Source organism: Macrobrachium nipponense, chromosome 18, assembly GCF_015104395.2.
Source record: "Macrobrachium nipponense isolate FS-2020 chromosome 18, ASM1510439v2, whole genome shotgun sequence".
Taxonomy (NCBI): domain Eukaryota; kingdom Metazoa; phylum Arthropoda; class Malacostraca; order Decapoda; family Palaemonidae; genus Macrobrachium; species Macrobrachium nipponense.
This window is the reverse complement of record NC_087211.1, coordinates 41211011-41229479: the sequence shown is the minus strand read 5'-3', so window position 1 is coordinate 41229479 and position 18469 is coordinate 41211011. Positions and strand designations below refer to the sequence as shown.

Sequence of the window (18469 nt, the reverse complement as noted above, 5' to 3'; positions counted from 1 at the left end):
AATAATCAAGCAGTCTGTTCCTCCCTGTCTTGAAATGTTTTGTTAATTCAGTCTCTTTGTGATGTTCTTTTAAATCCTCCAGAGGATTCAAAAACCAAGGACAAAGAGTCCACGAGTTTTAAGATCCCAATCATTAAGGCCTCAGACTTAGTTGCCCTTGGCAATACACTCTTCTGTAAATCATCTCTTTTGATATTACTTAACTCGATATTTTATCAACTTTTCTTATTTTTGTCTTTTGTGATTATTCACCAAATACCATTTACTTTTCGTCAAGCTGCCCTACTTCCTGCCAACGCTGAAGGGTTTAGCAATAGGAGACCTCTCTCCATTTCACCCCGACAAATATGGGAAGGCCTTTGCCATTTATATTCTACTGAAGGAGTTGAAGTTCTTTTCCTAGCATCCAACATGCATTCCCGATTGGCAACACCATGCAGCTGATTTTTTTAAATTCTAACCTGTATATGATAGCTCTCTATTCTGTAACGTATGAATTAATTCGTCTTTGGAGGCGGAATTCAAGGAGAAAGATATCTATCGGTTTTTTTTTCTCAGAACTCCCTTTTGGGGGGGTTACTGATTTGGTAACTGTTACTCCCAACATAGAGCCTTGCGTTCCTCACAAGTTTAATTTGAAAGCCGAGGTAAAATATGTCCTCTTCTTGCTTAGAGCTTCCTCCTGTTGTAACCTTGGATGAACAAACTTACAGAGTAGATTCATTATTCAATTCGAGTTCTACTTTTTTACCCCTATTTATGTCTTTTTATAAGTCTGCTGTGATCTTCTACGCATCTTCACTTCAAAGGAGACAGTTTTACTCTCTTAGAGGAAATCTAATATCTTAATCTCCAACTGTTAGATTCAAGTTCCTTGCCTAGTAAGAAAATCAGTTCTAACTTCTGCACTGTATTTAGCCACATTCATAATCCAGCATTTTTTCGGTAGGAATTTTGACTATTTAGATTTTAAGTTCTTAACCTCATTTTAAACACACACACACACACACACACACACACACACACACACATTATTCCTTATGCACTCAAACAAGGTTTCTAGGCGATGTCCCTTACTAAGTGATACCAAATTTTCAAGCCCTTTCGGACGTATTTATTTATTTATTTTATCATTTATTCATTCATGCACATTGGTATCTCAGATCTCCATTCTATAAGGTGATTTCCTTCATATAGCTTCATATTTTCAGCTTTTTATTCTCACGACCATAATTTCTGGTTGTGTTGTTAATTTACTTATTTTCGTTGTAATATTTTTTTCTTATTGGTGTGGTTTTGTCATTATCATATAATTATTTATAACTTTCTATACTTTCTTCTCGCCTTCCCCTAGCTATTTCAGATCATATATATAGTCATGTGTCATACTTTTAATAACTATTTTTTTTTAACCTTTTTCCTATGCTTCTATTTTATCACCCTTTCACTCCCCCCCCCCCCCCCCCCCCCCCCCATTCCCTTCCCCATTTTTGCGATGTAGGTCATTCACCCCTGATCACCCCAAGCACGGCCCCAGACGAAAACATCGTCAAGGGGGCCATTTAGAGTTCCAAGAATTTCAGCCATAAATGGGGAAGGCGGCGGGTGGGAAAAGAATAGGAGGAATGGGTGACCCCCCTTATGTCCTCTCGCCATAAAACACCCTCTCCCCCCCCCCCCCCCCACCCCCCCCCCCCCCCCCCCCCCCCCCCCCCCCCCCACCGCCCCCTCACCCCACTTAGAGAAAAGCAAAAACATTTATTTAGGATAAAACGCGAGTTTCTGGGCTTTAGTCATCTTCGTTGGCCCATTCACTTCTTTTGACGCTCGTCCGATAACTCTTTAAATTGGTCTCAACAAGCTTGTTTACGATCTGAATTCGAAGTGTATGCTTGAAACATAAACAAACTCGAAGCCCAGGTCTTCCACCTCCTCCTCCTCCTCCTCCTCCTCAGTACCTTATTACTGCTTGCACCCTCTCCCCATGCCTTATAAATTCTCCTTGCTATCCTCACCCCTGACCAAACCCCGGTCTTTCCTCCCCAAAATCATATTCCTGTATAACCTCTGCTCCAAACCCAACAGCCCCCCCCCCCCCCCCTCGCCCCCTTGTCCAGCTCCTTCCTTTCCCAAGACCCTATCCCGTCTGTCTTCACAACACCAATTCCCGAACCCTCCTCTTCCTCCTCCTCCTATCCCTTCTCCTCCCTCCCCCCTCCCTCTCCCTCCCTCCCTCCCTGGCCCCTCCCTATCCCTCTCCCACCTGTCTCTCAACTCGCTCAATCTGTGCTGAAGATTCTTGTTTTCCAAACAAATCATTAGAAGAAATTGCACTTTGGAAAACGACGTCGAGCAGCTGCTGCTCAGCGTCTGTGAATGTGAGAAGATGTGTTTATGCCTCGGACCAGACACAAAAGATCTAGTTTTATCCACCGCTGTCTGATCTCTTTCTTTTTCTTTTTTTCTTTCCTCTTTATTTTTAGCCTTTGTCGTTTTTTATGACGCTTCTTAAGTTTTATATAGAGTTTACTTTCAAAGTTAGCTGTCCTGTTATTATGTTTTTTTTTTCTACAACGCTACGCGTTTGTTACAGATCTTTATTTTCAGTGATAGATCTCTTGATTTTTTCCTGATATATCCTTTCTTTACCATTTTGCTCTTTTTATTCTCGCGAAGCCATCCGCTTTTACTGGTTCTCTCTCTCTCTCTCTCTCTCTCTCTCTCTCTCTCTCTCTCTATCTCTTCAACTCTCCTCTCTCTCTCTCTCTCTCTCTTATAGAAGTATATTTATCGTCAATTTTTCTGTTCCCTTTTAGTTTTTACCGAACTACATAAATTTTTCAACAGTTTATTATCAACATTTACTTTTTTTCCACGAAGTCACCTTCTCTCTCTCTCTCTCTCTCTCTCTCTCTCTCTCTCTCTCTCTCTCTCTCATATATATATATAAGTGTATTTTCCGTCTCTTCCTGTTCTTTTTTATTTTTTACCGAACTACATACATTTTTCAACAGTTTATTTTCAACATTTACATTTTTGGTAGGGAAAAACTCTCTATCACGAGAGTATATATAATGTTCTAAAGGGTCCACAATAATGCAAAGTGTAAAAAGTCCGTGTATAATTTTGGAGACTTTACAGATAGCTTTCGAACCCTTCCCTGGGTTCATCTTCAGTTCAAAATTTTGGACTGAAGATGAACCCAGGGAAGGGTTCGAAAGCTATCTGTAAAGTCTTCAAAATTATACACGGACTTTTTACACTTTGTATTATTGTGGACCCTTTAGAACAATTTACTTTTATTTCCACGAAGTCACCTTCTTTCCCTCCTTTTTCTCTTTTCGAAGACGCCAGTTTCTCCTTTCACAACTAACTTTTCGACTTCACTGCCTTTTGGAGTCACCCACTTTTACGCGACTCAGCTTTTTAGTTGTCTGTAAAGAAAACTATTGTGACGGCTGTGTCTGTCCGTCGGCGCTTTTTCTGTCAGCCCTCAGATCTTAAAAACTGCTGAGGCTAGAGGGCTGCGAATTGGTATGTTGATCATCCACCTTCCAATCATGAAACGTACAAAATTGCAGCCCTCTAGCCTCAGTAGTTTTGATTTTATTTAAGGTTAAAGTTAGCCATGATCGTGCGTCTGGCAACGATATAGGACAGGCTACCACCGGGCCGTGGTTGAAGTATCACGAACCGCCGCTCGTTTAGGATTATACCGAGAACACCGAAAGATAAATCTATTTTTGGGTGAGCTCGATTATACGCTGTACAGAAAACTCAATTGCGCCGAAGTTTCTTCGGCGCAACTTTTACTTGTTTTCTCATCGTTTTTCTTTTAAAGACGAAAGTTTTTCTCTTCTTTTTTCTTTAAAAGAGCAAAGTTGAAGACTCCCCGAATCTCGGGTCTTGAAGAACCTCATTTTGCATAACTGGAGGCGACGACGTCTGTTTGATCGCTCTGCTTGGCGTGTTGACTAACTCCCGTCTCGTTAATCCTGATCTCGTTAATCTCGTTAATATATAAAGGTGAGACCCGATGGATCAGACGTGTTTAACGAAGTTTTAAGTTTGGAAAACTTTCTCTCCCCCTTGGGCGCTTTTGTTAGTTACGGTTTCCTCCGCCTAATGAGGAACGCTTCACTTTCTCTAAAAAAAAGTTCGACCTTTTCCTTATTATCTAAGAAATCTATTGTTATATATATAACACACATACATACATACACATATATATATATTATATATATATATATCTATATATATATATATATATAGATATATATATTTATAATCGGGAAAGTGTTAACTTCTGGAAAGTCAGATACGAAAAGGAGGTGATGCATCTTACAATTTTATTTCCTGCCAACGTTTCAAAGCATGACTTCATATTCAGGGCTAAAATACATTAGTAACAACAGTTAAAATCAATACATAAGACTCAGTAAAATTATGGAGGTTGAAATATAGATATTTAAATCGTGACATAAAAGTTAAAGCTAACCTAACGCCCCAAAGAAAGAAAACTGAGTGACCAAGAAGGGCACCAAAAGGACGGAGGAACATCTTATGCTATAAACAGAGGGGCAGAAGAAGAGTGACTGTTCAGAAATGGAACGATTCGAGGATCCTCAGCAGCTTGCTCTAAGATTTCAAAATTGTCATAGGAAATCGAAGATTTACACTTTTTTTTTCTAATGTTCTCTTATGTTGGAAAAATCCCATAAAAATGAAAAAATTATAAAACAGTAAAAAAATTAAAAAAACATTAAAAATTAAAATACACCGAACCATTGCTGAATGCTGCCGTTTGGCAGATGATTGGGAAACACATTACTCCCAACTCAGCAAGAAAACTCCCTCTTACTCAAAGGACACCCCACCCTGTTCTATGGCTAAGGCCACGATGGGAATCGGCCGGCACTTTCAGCGTCCTTTTGGTGTGAATCCGACGTAAGTCCCGAGATTACATCTGTGGCAAGTATACTGATACACCACCAAAGAACGCATGAGGTGTAAGGTACAGTGTCTCTAAATCTAGAAAGAGATCCAGTTGTTTTTGGATTCCGTAGAACGAGTTTGGGATTAAGATAGTGAAAGTATTTCTTTTTAAAATCTGCCTTAATGTAATAAGAATTTGGCATCGTTCATAAATGGCAAAGAAACATAAAAATCAAGTTTAGGTACTGTAGGTGCAGGAATTTTTGGCTGAAATTTGTTATTCAAGAATTTTTTTAGGTGTTTCTCAAAAAACAAATAAAATAAATTGGGGGTTAGCAGTTATTCTGAAAATATATTCTAAGGAACTCGACCTCATTATGAAAAGAGAGCCAATCTGAAAAGAGAGGAGGCTCTGTGCAATATCGTTGCAATACTGACTGAAGAGTCGGTATTCTTCTGCCCCTCTGTTTATCGCATAAGATGTTTCTTCGTCCTTTTGGTCCCCTTCTTGGTCATTCAGTTTTATTTATTTAAGGCGTTTAGGTTAGTTTTAACTTTTATGTCACGATTTAAATATCTATATTTTTGTACATGAACTTTCCTGTCAGACATATACTTAGCTTACGTCTCTGACGTCACGACAGAATTCAAAACTCGCGGCTAACGCGACAGGTAGGTCAGGTGATCCACCTTACCCGCCGCTGGGAAGCGGGTGTAAGAACCAACATACCTTTCTTGCCAGATTTTTTCTGTCGTCGGTGTCGACCACACCTGTTGTCGGTACCTCTTGACAGTTGGATTCTTTTCTCGTTTTCGCCCTGGATTGTTTCTACGGACTTTTGGTGAAGTACCCGATCTTTTGGCCTGGCATTCGCGATTTGTGGACAGTTATTGGACTTTTCTTTGGATTTTTCTTGGATTCATGATGTCTGATGTTGATACTAAGAAAACTGCTATGTTTAGAGTTTGTTGTATGACTGAGTGTAAGGTGAGGCTACCGAAAGCTGCGGTAGACCCTCACACGGTATGTTTGAAGTGTAGAGGGAATGAATGCACCTTTAATAATCCTTGTAATGAATGTGAAAAGCTGAATGAGGATGAATGGAAGTCTTTGTCTTCCTACTTGAGGAAGCTTGAAAAGGATAAAGTTAGGAAAGCTTCTTCTAGGAGCAGTAGTAGATCTCGTATTAGCGAGTTGGATATAGATAATCCTATTTTAGAAGTAGCTCCTCTTTCAGTTTCAGCTCCTGCTCCCTGCACCGAAGCCGAAGATGCGCCTTCGGAAGTGGCCTCCATGAAAGCCACCATTCGCAGATGGAGAGGAAAATCAAACAATTAGAAGGTAAGAGTGATTCCAATAGTGATTTGTGCAGTGAACCCAGTGCAGTGGAGGGTGCGTCTGATCGGCTCCCTAATGCTTCCAGGCCTAGACCTCTTCCAGACTCCCAGTCCCAGTGGAGGAGGAAAGTCGAAAGCCGCAGGAAGGTTAGGGAGCATCCCCACCGGTCAGGCGTCCCCTCGGTAGCTCCTGTTGATCGTTCCCAGGCTACCTTGGATCACTCCAAGAGAGAAATATTGCGCCAATGCTTCTCGTCTTCACCTTCGCCTTCGCCTAAACGAGGATGGAGCTCTTCGGAAGCCTCGCGCCCTTCGAAGAGAGCCTGGAACGCTCCCTGCGCCCGTCCATCCAGCCCTGAAGTTTTTTCGGAAGAGCCTGAGGTGGAAGCGAAGAAACATAAGAGATCTCAGGAGTATCGTTCCCCGAGCAGAGATCGAACCTCGTCACCTGTTCAAGAGTTTGTGAATTCTCCTGCAAGGGTGTTGGCTAACCTTCAGGCGCAGATTTCGGCTCTGGCTGGCTCTCTTAGCGTGTCGTCTCGTCATAGGAAGGACGTCTCGCTTCCTGTAAAGAAATCCAGGCTCCCCTCTCCTGACTCTCGCTATTTGACAGAAGCGGCGCGCTCACCTGTGCGTTCGGATTCTCGCAGGAGACTTTTTGCTTCGGACAAGATCCCTTCTGCGTCCAAGCGCCATTCGCCTGACAGACAGGTTTCTCCTTCGGACAAGGAGCAAACTGCTCGTAGGAGATCTTCACCCTACAGACGCTCTTCTCGAGACAGGATTGCTCCCCTTGACAGGCGCCAAGAGCCTAGTAGGCGCTACTCGCCTCGTAGCCGCTCCTCGTCTCGCCTCCACTCTCCTGTTGACAAGCGCCCTAAATCGGACAGGCGCTCTTCGCTGGACAGGCGTCAAGAGCTTGTTAGGCGCGTTTCTCCTGGCAGGCGCTCTTCTCCTGACTTTCACTCTCCTCGAGTCAGGCGCCGAGATCCTAGCAGGCGCTTCTCCCCTTGTAGGCGCTCACCTAGTAGGCGCTCGTCGCCAGAGATCCTCTCGCCTCGGTTCAGGCGCCAAGAGCCTGGTAGCCGCTTCTCGTATGGCAGGCGCTGTTCGCCTGGTAGCCGCTCTCCTTTGGATAGGCGCCAAGAGCCTGATAGAAGTTCTTCTTCAAACAGGCGCTCTGCTCCTGACAGCCGCCTTACTCCTGTTAGGCTCCAAGAATCTGGGAAACGCACTCCTCCAGACAAGAAGGATGTTGCAAGTAGACACGTTTCTGAAGCTTTGTCTCCAAGACGTATACGTCTTACTTCCTCTAGAGACTCCTTTAAGAATAGTCGCGCCTCTAAGGATCATGAGGGTTCTTCAGCTCAGGAAGAACAGGACCCCTCAGAAGAAGAAGGACCAAAAGACTCCTCTGTTTCCTCCTATAAGAGGCTGACAGATTTGCTCCTGCAAGAGTTCGGAGATATCCTTTCTAAAAAACCTGTGGCTCCCCCTTCTCCTCTTTCGTTATTCTCCACTTCGAAGACGTCGAAGGTTTCGTCTTGTGTGGAGGATGAAACCTACTGTTTCCATGAAGAAGGCGCTTAGAGGTTTTGGGGAATGGCTCCTTTCTAAGGAAGAGAAAGGGAAGACGGTTTTTTCTTTCCCTCCGTCTAAACTGACTGCAGATTGGGATTCTGGTACGAATCGGGCAACGAGGCCTGCCTCGCTCTCCCTTCGTCTGCGGACTCGGACTTCTCTTCATTGGTGGATTCTGCTCGTCGTTCCGCCCTCTTGTCCGCCAAGACTACGTGGGGGATGAATGAACTTGACCACCTACTGAAGGGAATGTTCCGAGTCCTGGAAGTTTTTCAACTTCCTTGATTGGTCTTTAGGAGTTCTGGCTAATAAGACCCAGACCCCTGATTCTCTTGTCTCCTGAAGATCTTAACTGCGTCCTCACTTGCATGGACAAAGCAGTGAGAGACGGATCGAGTGAAGTCTCCTCACTGTTTTGGAGCTGGAGTTATTAAGAAGCGGTCTGTCTACTGTTCGTTTCTCACTAAGGCAGTTTTCACATGCACAAAGGGCCTCGCTTATGTATGCTCAACTCTCTCCTCTTCTGTTCCCCAAGAAAATTATTCAAGATGTCTCGAGTGCCCTTTCAGCTAAGGCTACTCAGGACATGTTAGCCCAGGTGGCCAGGAAACCTCGCTCTGTCTTCCAACCCAAGGCCAAGAAAGAGACTCCTCTGAGGCAGGAGCCCTTTCGAGGAGGACCCGCTGTCAGAGGTTCTTCAACCAGAGGAACTAGACCTTTTAAGAGAGGTAAAACCTTCTCTAGGTCAGTCAGAGGGAAGAAATAGCGATCAAGGACTCCAGACATCAGTGGGTGCCAGACTACTGAAATTTGCCGACGTCTGGGCCACAAAGGGGCAGACAATTGGTCCCTATCGATTGTCAGCAAAGGATACCTCATTCCCTCGTCAAGACCACCATTGACGACAACTCCGAGGGAGTTGGTGGCCAAGTACAAGGACCCCATCATGAATCAAGCCCTTTCTCTAGCAGTAGATCTCATGCTAGAGAAGGAGGCTATAGAACTAGTGGAAGATCCCCGCTCTGCGGGCTTTTACAACAGACTATTCCTAGTTCCGAAGAACTCAGGAGGATGGAGACCGGTTTTGGATGTAAGCGCCCTGAACGTCTTTGTGGAAAAGAGGAAGTTTGCCATGGAGACAACTTCCTCAGTGTTAGCGGCTCTTCGTCCAGGGGACTGGATGGTGTCTCTAGACCTTCAGGACGCCTACTTTCATGTGCCGATCCATCCTTCTTCACGGAAGTATCTACGATTCATGATGGGAGGAAACATCTTCCAATTCAAGGCCTTGTGCTTCGGCCTATCGACTGCACCCAAGTTTTAACGGGGTTAATGAAAAACGTGGCGCAGTGGCTACATTTGGAGAGTGAGGGTGTCGCTTTATCTCGACGACTGGCTAATCAGAGCAGAGTCTCAAGAAAGATGTCTGGAGGACCTTCAAAAGACCCTTACATTGGCAAGTTCTCTGTGACTTCTGGTGAACTTCCAGAAGTCTCAATTAATCCCCAGTCAAGAGCGGATCTATCTGGGGATTCGGATAGCTTCTCTGGCTTTTCGGGCTTTTCCGTCGCCAGAGAGGATAGCTCGTTGCTACGAGAAAAAAACGACCTTCCTAGAGAAAGATGCATGCACAGCGAGGGAGTGGATGAGTCTGCTGGGGACACTCTCCTCGTTGGAGCAATTCGTTTCTCTAGGAAGGTTGCATCTCAGGCCTCTACAGTTCTTCCTATACCAGAACTGGAGGCGTCTCTCCCTAGATCTGGAGTTCTCCTTCAAGATCTCAAGGGAAATCAAGAGAGACCTTCGGTGGTGGAACAACCCACTTCGTTTTGTGGAAGGAATGTCTCTTTATATGCCGAACCCCAGCCATGTGTTGTTTTCCGACGCATCGGAAGCAGGTTGGGGAGCGACGCTCGGGACAAGAGAAGTGTCAGGCACCTGGAAGGGGGATCAGGTGTCCTGGCACATCAACAAGAAAGAGTTGATGGCAGTCTGGATGGCATTGAAAGCCTTCGAGCCCCACGTCCGAAATGCAGTAGTGCAGGTCAATTCGGACAGCACAACAGCTTTGGCGTACATCAAAAACAGGGGGGGATGCACTCCTTCTCCCTGTACGAAACAGCAAGGGATCTTCTGCTGTGGTCTCAAACAAGGAAGATCAGTCTTCTCACCAGATTCGTACAGGGAGAAAGGAACGTCAGGGCCGATCTCCTGAGCAGGAAGAATCAACTCCTGCCTTCCGAGTGGACCCTCCACTCAGAGGTATGCCAAGACCGTGGAGAAGATGGGGCAGACCTCACATCGATCTCTTTGCAACAGCAAGGAACGCAAGAATCGAACTTTACTGCTCCCCGATCTCAGACCCAGGAGCAGTATCAGTGGATGCGTTTCTCCTAGATTGGACAGGTCTAGACGTCTACGCCTTTCCCCCCTTGTTCAAAGTACTGGGACAGACCCTCAAGAAATTTGCTATCTCGGAGATGACAAGAATGACGCTAGTAGCTCCGTTCTGGCCCGCCCAAGATTGGTTCACAGAGGTACTGGAATGGTTGGTGGACTTTCCAAAGAGCACTTCCACAAAGACAAGATTTGCTCAAACAACCCCACTTCGACAGGTATCACAGAAACCTCCCCGCTCTCAATCTGACTGGCTTTCGACTGTCAAAAGTCTTGTCAGAGCGAAGGGTTTTCGACAAAAGCTGCTAAGGCTATCGCCTCAGCTAGAAGACCTTCGACCCTTAAAGTCTACCAGTCGAAGTGGGACGTCTTTCGCCGTTGGTGCAGGAACCAGAAGTTTTCCTCTTCCAGTACCTCTGTGACTCAGATAGCAGATTTCCTAGTTTTCCTCAGAGAAAAATGCGGTTTGGCAGTATCTACTATCAAAGGATACCGAAGCATGCTGGCTGCTGTGTTCAGACATAGGAATTTAGATCTTTCGAATAACAAAGATCTTCATGATCTATTAAGATCTTTTGAAACTTCCAAGAAAACTTCGAACGAAGTTCCAAGTGGAATCTGGACGTGGTTCTTCGTTTCCTGAGGTCCTCTAGGTTTGAACCACCACATTTAGCCTCCTTCAAAGATCTTACGAGGAAAGCTCTCTTTCTCATGGCTTTAGCATCCGCTAAAAGGGTTAGTGAGATTCATGCCCTAGAAGGAAGGGTAGGTTTCAAAGGAGATTCCGTGGTTTGTTCCTTCCTTCCTTCGTTTTTAGCAAAGAATGAGAACCCTCAAATCCTTGGCCAAGGAACGTTGAGGTTCGTGGTTTATCTGCCCTAGTAGGGGAAGAACCTGAAAGAACTCTTTGCCCTGTTAGGAGTTTAAAATACTACTTCAGAAGAAGAAAACCCTTAAGGGCATTGAGGACAGACTATGGTGCTCTGTAAAGGACCCCAGCAGACATTGTCGAAAAATGCGCTGTCTTTCTTCATTAGAAGTGTTGTGAAAGAAGCACATAGATCTTGTAATGAAGAACATTTCAAGCTCCTAAAAGTCAAGGCTCATGAAGTGAGAGCAATTGCCACTTCCTTGGCCTTTAAGAAGAATATGTCTCTTCAGAATCTGATGAAAACTACATTCTGGAGATGTAATTCAGTATTCGCCAACCACTACCTAAAAGACGTCAGTATTACGTATGACGAGTGGCTTCGCGTTAGGCCCGTACGTATCCGGTCAGATTCGGTGCTGGGGCAGGGAGCTGGACATATCCTTAGTAGATTTTTCCCTTGTTTTTGTTAATTGAGTTCTTATGGTTGTATGAAAAATGATGCAGGTAGGCATCTTTTTTCGTTTCGTAATACTAATAACTTTAGTTTGGTTAGGTGATCGGATTTGGTTTGAAGCTCCCTGCGTTGGTAGTGGACAGGTTCTGTCATAGAAGAGGGCGAACCCCCATTGACATGATCCGACTTGGATTCTACTAAGTAAGCGGATATCAAATCCCGTTAGTAGACCCAAAGAGTCTTTTCAGCTGTAGGTCACGCCCTCGCTGTAGCTCTTATGGCTATGCAGACTAATAGACAGTATCTATGAAGTCTTCAGCCTAAACAGGTAAGAACCAAGGTTATTTTTATCCTACAACAGGTGTTGTTTACCTTTTCTTTGTTATTTTCTGTCTTGTACCCTCCACCAAGGGTGTCAATCAGCTAAGTATATGTCTGACAGGAAAGTTCATGTACAAAAATGATATTGTTATTTTACAATAAAGTTTTGTACATACTTACCTGGCAGACATATACGATTGATGGCCCGCCCAGCCTCCCCTCAGGAGACAGGTATAAGAGAGAAAAGATCTGGCAAGAAAGGTATGTTGGTTCTTACACCCGCTTCCCAGCGGCGGGTAAGGTGGATCACCTGACCTACCTGTCGCGTTAGCCGCGAGTTTTGAATTCTGTCGTGACGTCAGAGACGTAAGCTAAGTATATGTCTGCCAGGTAAGTATGTACAAAACTTTATTGTAAAATAACAATATCATTTTAACATTAATGATTTTACTGAGTCTTATGTATTGATTTCTACTGTTGTTTCTTTTGTATTTTAGTCCTGATGATGAAGCCATGCTTTGAAAAACGTTGGCTGGAAATAAAATTGTAAAATGCATCACCTCCTTTTCATCCTCCTATTGTATTATATATATATATATATATATATATATATATATATATATATATATATATATATATATATATATATATATATATATATATTGTAGAAAGCCCACTGAAATTTGGAAAAAATTGGACATTTTTATTTAAGCTTTCGGAAGGTAAGTCTATTCTGTCCCTCTTTCAGAGAGAGAAATAAAGGTTACAAAAACTGAAAACAATGGTGAAGGTAAAAGAAATATCAACGTACAAGTATATAGTTGTATCAGAGTAACTATATACTTGTATGTTGATATTTCTTTTACCTTCACCATTGTTTTCAGTTTTTGTAACTTTTATTTCTTTTTCTGAAAGAGGGAGAGAATATACTCTCCAAAAGCTTATATAAAAACGTTCAATATTTCCAAATTTCGGTGGGCTACACCATGACGTTTTAGTACATGGATGCGGTGTTTTTAACTTTGCTCTCTCTCTCTCTCTCTCTGCTCTCTCTCTCTCGTCTCTCGTCTCTCTCTCTCTCTCTCTCTCTATATATATTATATATATATATATATAAGATATAAGATATATATAGTATATAGGATATATATATATTATATATATATATGGAGATTATCCTGGTACTGATATTCCTAACAGATTCTTCATGAAGTCATTCCCATAAGGGTAATACTGATACGTGGTGGAAAGGGAAATGCTCCCATTATTTTAAGACCAGCTTCCTCGATGCTCTTAAATGTTAAAAAGCAACACTTCCTCTGAGTTTGGAGAGGGAGCAGTTCCTCTCCCTGTCCTGGCAGTGAGAAATAAGACGAACTTTTGAAGTCCCCAAGAGTGAGAAACTATAGCAACAAAATGGTGACCAAAATAGTCACTGAAAAATAATTGGGGTTAGCCAGCCATTTATAGCAATAGGAGGAATATGAGTGACCTGTTTTCTGGGAGTATAGAACATAGTATAAAATTTTTGACAAATTAGACAGCTAATTTGACCATTTCCTGGTTATTAACGAGAATTTCTTCAAATGAACAAGAAAAATTAAAACATTCGTTCATAATCTCCACATATTTACCAAACAATTCATGCTTCGGGAGTGTATTCCATACACACACACACACACACACACACACATATATATAAATATAATTATATATATAGTATATATTATATAATATATATATATATATATATATATGTATATATATATATATAATATATATAGAATATAGGTAATATATTATATATAGATATATAATATATATAGATATATATATATATATATATATATACTATACACATACACGTTTTAGTACTCGAGAAAGCGACCGTTTTAATTCGTCACGTTTTTTACGAAAAAGAATTTTTATAGCTATTGCTGTTTTAATTTTAAATTAAACTCATTGGTTATCACAGGACTTTTACTGGAACTTCTAGCTGGTCTGGTTTCAGTAATTTTTATACAAATACTTTTTAGACAACTGTTACCTACCCTTCCAGACTTTTTTTTATACATAAATTTCTGAATAATAAATATATACCCAAATTACAGATAAACTACTGTTCCTAAAGGTGACGTTTTTCGCCAGTCTCCCTATGATTCATGATAAGCCTTTTTACAACACTATGAATAACCTAATTCAATAGTATGCACCTGCCATTAATTAAATCTTTATTCCAGTACAAAGACAACATTAGCCTTGTTATGATATCAAGCATCGTCTACTTATTTTCTTGCCCCCGATGTAGTCAGGGGAGATGCGTGGGCGCCTCACGCCGTCTACTGGAAGTGCGAATTGATTGTCATAGGGGGTTAAATTATAGAACTGGAGTCAAACTATCTGATCCAGAGTTCTCAAATATTCGAGAACGCGCCAAAAGGTATATAACAGCAATTGATTATAAAAGTTTTATAATACTTTCCAAAGTTCCGAATTCTTCGCTTCCTACCTTTGAATCACTTTTTATTAAATTACTAGTACCAAGATTGATTAACCAAACTACCTCAACAACTCTTTACTTGACGTGAGTTTACCCCGGTCTGGAATTCTTTGTTTATGCGCTTCGTCCAAATGGTAATGGTTTTCTACATATTTATTTTTTTTCTCTCTCATATAACTCTTTTATATTTTGATTGTAATTTTAAGCATGATTGTATATGTTATATATATATATATATATATATATATATATATATATATATATATATATATATATATATATAGTCCCTAAAACAAGATAAAAAAAAAAATTTCCTTTGCTTTCAAAAGGGCCACATGTTCGTCGTAGTCTAAGACGGTAGTTACTGTCTTGATAAAGCTTCACTGGCAACAGCAATTCTCTGCAAAGGTACTAAAGGATTCTGCCAAACGAGGTCCCACCGAGACTCGAACTCGGATTGTTGGATTCAGAGTCCAAAGTGCTAACCATTACACCATGGGACCTATAAGGGAAATGAATATCCTTGGCTCTAAATACTAAGGATAGAAAAAATGCTCAATAATGGGCCAAAGGGTAGTGGAATGTCCATTTTCCTTTCATTAAAGAACGGTGAAAGATCAGTTTACACTATATCAGGGACAGTGGAAGATCAGTTTACACTATATCAGGGACAGTGGAAAAGCATTTTACTCAGACCAAAGGACGGTGGAAGATCAGTTTACCAGAGGCTAATCCGTCCATTGAGAATTAATAATGATGATGGTTGTGGACGGTTAGAAATAGTGACTATGTTCCAGTGCCAACAATAGAAATACGTTCAAAGCCACCGCCTTTTCAATAAAGGTTAGTTATTTTTAGCTCTTACCTTATTACTTTCTCAAGTGAGGTCACTCCATTTACCAGTTTTATATCTACGTGAACGTTTTATTTATTTTTCTTTTTATATCTCCAGAAGTCACTGTCCTTTTCCATAAACACACAAACACACACACACACACACACACACACACACACACATATATATATATATATATATATATATATATATATATATATATATATATATATTTATTTATATATATATATATATATATATATATATATATATATATATATATATATATATATATATAGTACTGGTAATCATCTTAGGCACTTAGGCACGAAGATATAGTAATTCAATTGTATTCCACATGGGAAAATTAAAATGGTTTATCTCAGAAAATTGTCAAGTATCGTATTCCAATGGACCTCTTGTTTGTAGCGTTTGTTAAAGAAAGAGCTCTTTCCTTAATAAACGTTCCAAGAAGAGGTCCATTGGAGGACGAAACTGTTGGCCATTTTCTGAGATAAACCATTTCCATTTTCTTGTGTGGAATACAATTTAATATATATATTAAATATTTATATATTGAATATATTGAGAGAGAGAGAGAGAGAGAGAGAGAGAGAGAGAGAGAGAGAGAGAGAGAGAGAGAGAGTCCTGGAATTGACATTCCGGAAATTGTTCCATGTGGCGAGAGGAGATAGGTTCCATTACGAGGAATGCCATCTTTCTCAACCGCCTGATTTATGAAGAACACCCTCTCGCTAAATTTGGAGAGGTTTAATTACCATCCTCATCCCAGAAGTTGGAAAGCAGTCACACTCGCCCCCAAAACTGGGCCACTTGGCCAGCAGCCGCATTGTTCTGAGGGCTCCCGAACTTGGGAGAATGACTGAAGTTGGGTAGTCATGAGTGTTATATACCAGTTGTCTGGCAGTAAAGGGCAATTTTTCATCTGATAGCCATTATCTGGTTAATGGATTGTCCAATCTTCCCGTATTTTCAATTCAATAGGTAGGAACGTGCCCTTCAAGAAACCAAAAATGAAAAGGTGTATATTGCGTCCACTTAGTAAATTGAAAGGTGATTATTACGTCCACTTTAAGTGAAATGTATACATACGTGAAAGATTCATGTATAGTTGAGGTCATTTTTAAATCCACCACTCCTTTCATTTCCCTGATTTTTCGAATTCTGACTGGAGGGTGGGGGGAAAGAACACTTAATTTCCTTTATTTTCTTTCGAAATTGCGCCACCCGGAGAATTGTCACGAACCGTTGGCAACATTTGATGAACAGAAATCAAAATTTGAACCCAGTTTTAATTATTCAGATTCCAATGAGATACTCTATGTAACGCCATGGGGCCGGGGAAACATGAATAGAATTAAACACTGTAAAGAAGAATGTTACTCAAGATAATAATATTGTATTCAACGAGAATAATATTATATTCAACGAGAACACCTTACTAAAAATGAAGGCCGTTTTGTTCAGGGTTATAACATTGTAAATAGATATGAAAGTTATGTTAACGGGAAGTAAAAAAAAAAAAGAAAAACCTGAAGTTCTAAGTAAAATATTTGATTAAATGAAACTTGAATCAACATAACTGTTCTGCTTAAATTGTGGACATTTTTGTACTGGAGAAACTAGCAACGTTCATTTATAAGCGTTTAAGCAACGATTTGTTGGAAAACATTACAACACTTAACTGTTCTGAACAGGTCACAGAATGTTACGTAACTTTTCGTGGTATATGACCATACTCTGCGTCGCCAAACTACGTACATCAATCAGTAAGTCGGTTTTGTAACAATCATTAGGGACGTCGCTTGGTGCCATGACCATCTCCGTCTCGTCAATCAAAAAAATTAATTGCGGTACACTAATAATTCTTGAAATTTAATATTAGGGAAGTACATTCCCCACCGTCAGTTCCCTCGCTTCATATTCTTCCAGTTTCTGTATCAAGAATTTCTTGCTTTCTTCTTTGTTCCTAGAAGCTAATGCCCTTTCTTCTCCTCATTTTAGAAACGTCCTCTTGTGTCTGCTTTCGGTGGGAGGAAGGCGACTCGAACTAAAGAAAGGTAAGTCTTTCTTAGTTCAAAGTTTGATCATTTTTGCGTGAATGCACTTAGAGAGAGCAGGAAAAGTGCACGTCTTAGGCATTGCACTTTCATGCTTTGTCGATATATTCTGCATAATAGAAGGTTAACATTTTTGTATGCAGCCTAGTTTTAAGAGAAGGGAAATTGCAAGACGCTGAAAGCTTTCAGAAACGAGATGAGTGTTGTCTGAAAAAAAAAATTGAAAAATAAAAACGTGCAAGTAACAAAGGAACAAACTTCAAGGAATCATAATACAAAGAGCCTGCCTGCATGCATGTTCGAGATCCCTTTGCCCCTGCGCAGCAGCTAGTACGAGTTTGATTCATTTGGACTTTTGGAGGCGAGCCACGCCATCCTTCATTTCGTATTTTGGCGCTCACACCTGTGTAGGTTTCATCCTCGGAACGCAACTGTGCCTGTGTCTAATAGTTGTCATTATGGTTAACTTTGCCAATAAGTTATTTCCCACGTGGACTCTTTGGGATGGCTGGTTTCAGAGCCCGGGGTGCTTCCCATCACGACTAATAGGGCTCTTGGCTCAACCAGGCATCATGATTTTCGAAATGACAAAAATAATGAGGGCGACCGTATCACCCAGTTGATCATTATCAAGCGGATAGTATGACCACATTGGATGAAAACTGGGTTGTCCTAGACGAAGCAGTTCATTAATAAAACAGATTGTGATATTTTCGAGACGCAGAGCTATATTAATATTGTTAGAATCGACTAAACTTTTCATAAGAAACCAGCCGGCTAAAGTGATATATACACTCTCGTATGGAAATAACTGCAAACATTGACTAGTACTAACTTGAATTGATGTCTATGTATGCCTTCGATCGCTATTCGGAACTGGTTGCAAAGGAACAACCCGGAGAGAAACCGACCGGTTCACTGCGTTTGAAAGTTGCTGCAGTTGAAGTATGATCAAAATATAATTTGAAATTCCTGGTCATGTTCCCTAACAACCTCTTCATAATACCCCCCACCCGCACCTTAGCCAAACGCCCACCCCCCCCCCTCATCCAACCCCCCACGTCCCTCTTTCCCTCCCCTCCCCATCACTATGTAAAACTGTTCATGCAAAAGGCGAGGGGACATATATTTTACCTGACTACGTGCTGTTCAGAGC

The 18469-nt window shown here is 41.3% G+C and overlaps 1 long non-coding RNA gene and 1 other non-coding gene across 2 annotated transcripts in view; one reads left to right on the top strand and one right to left on the bottom strand.

The window, feature by feature from the left end:
- LOC135196748 (uncharacterized) overlaps positions 1 to 18085 on the top strand; it is a 475624-nt gene extending 457539 nt beyond the window's left edge. The window contains exon 4 of the long non-coding RNA XR_010310452.1: positions 17258 to 18085. This is a non-coding gene — a long non-coding RNA (uncharacterized LOC135196748). The remainder of the gene's footprint in view (positions 1 to 17257) is intronic.
- Trnaq-cug (transfer RNA glutamine (anticodon CUG)) lies at positions 14829 to 14900 on the bottom strand. The gene has a single exon. It is a non-coding gene; the product is annotated as a tRNA-Gln (tRNA).
- Positions 18086 to 18469: the final 384 nt, after the last annotated feature.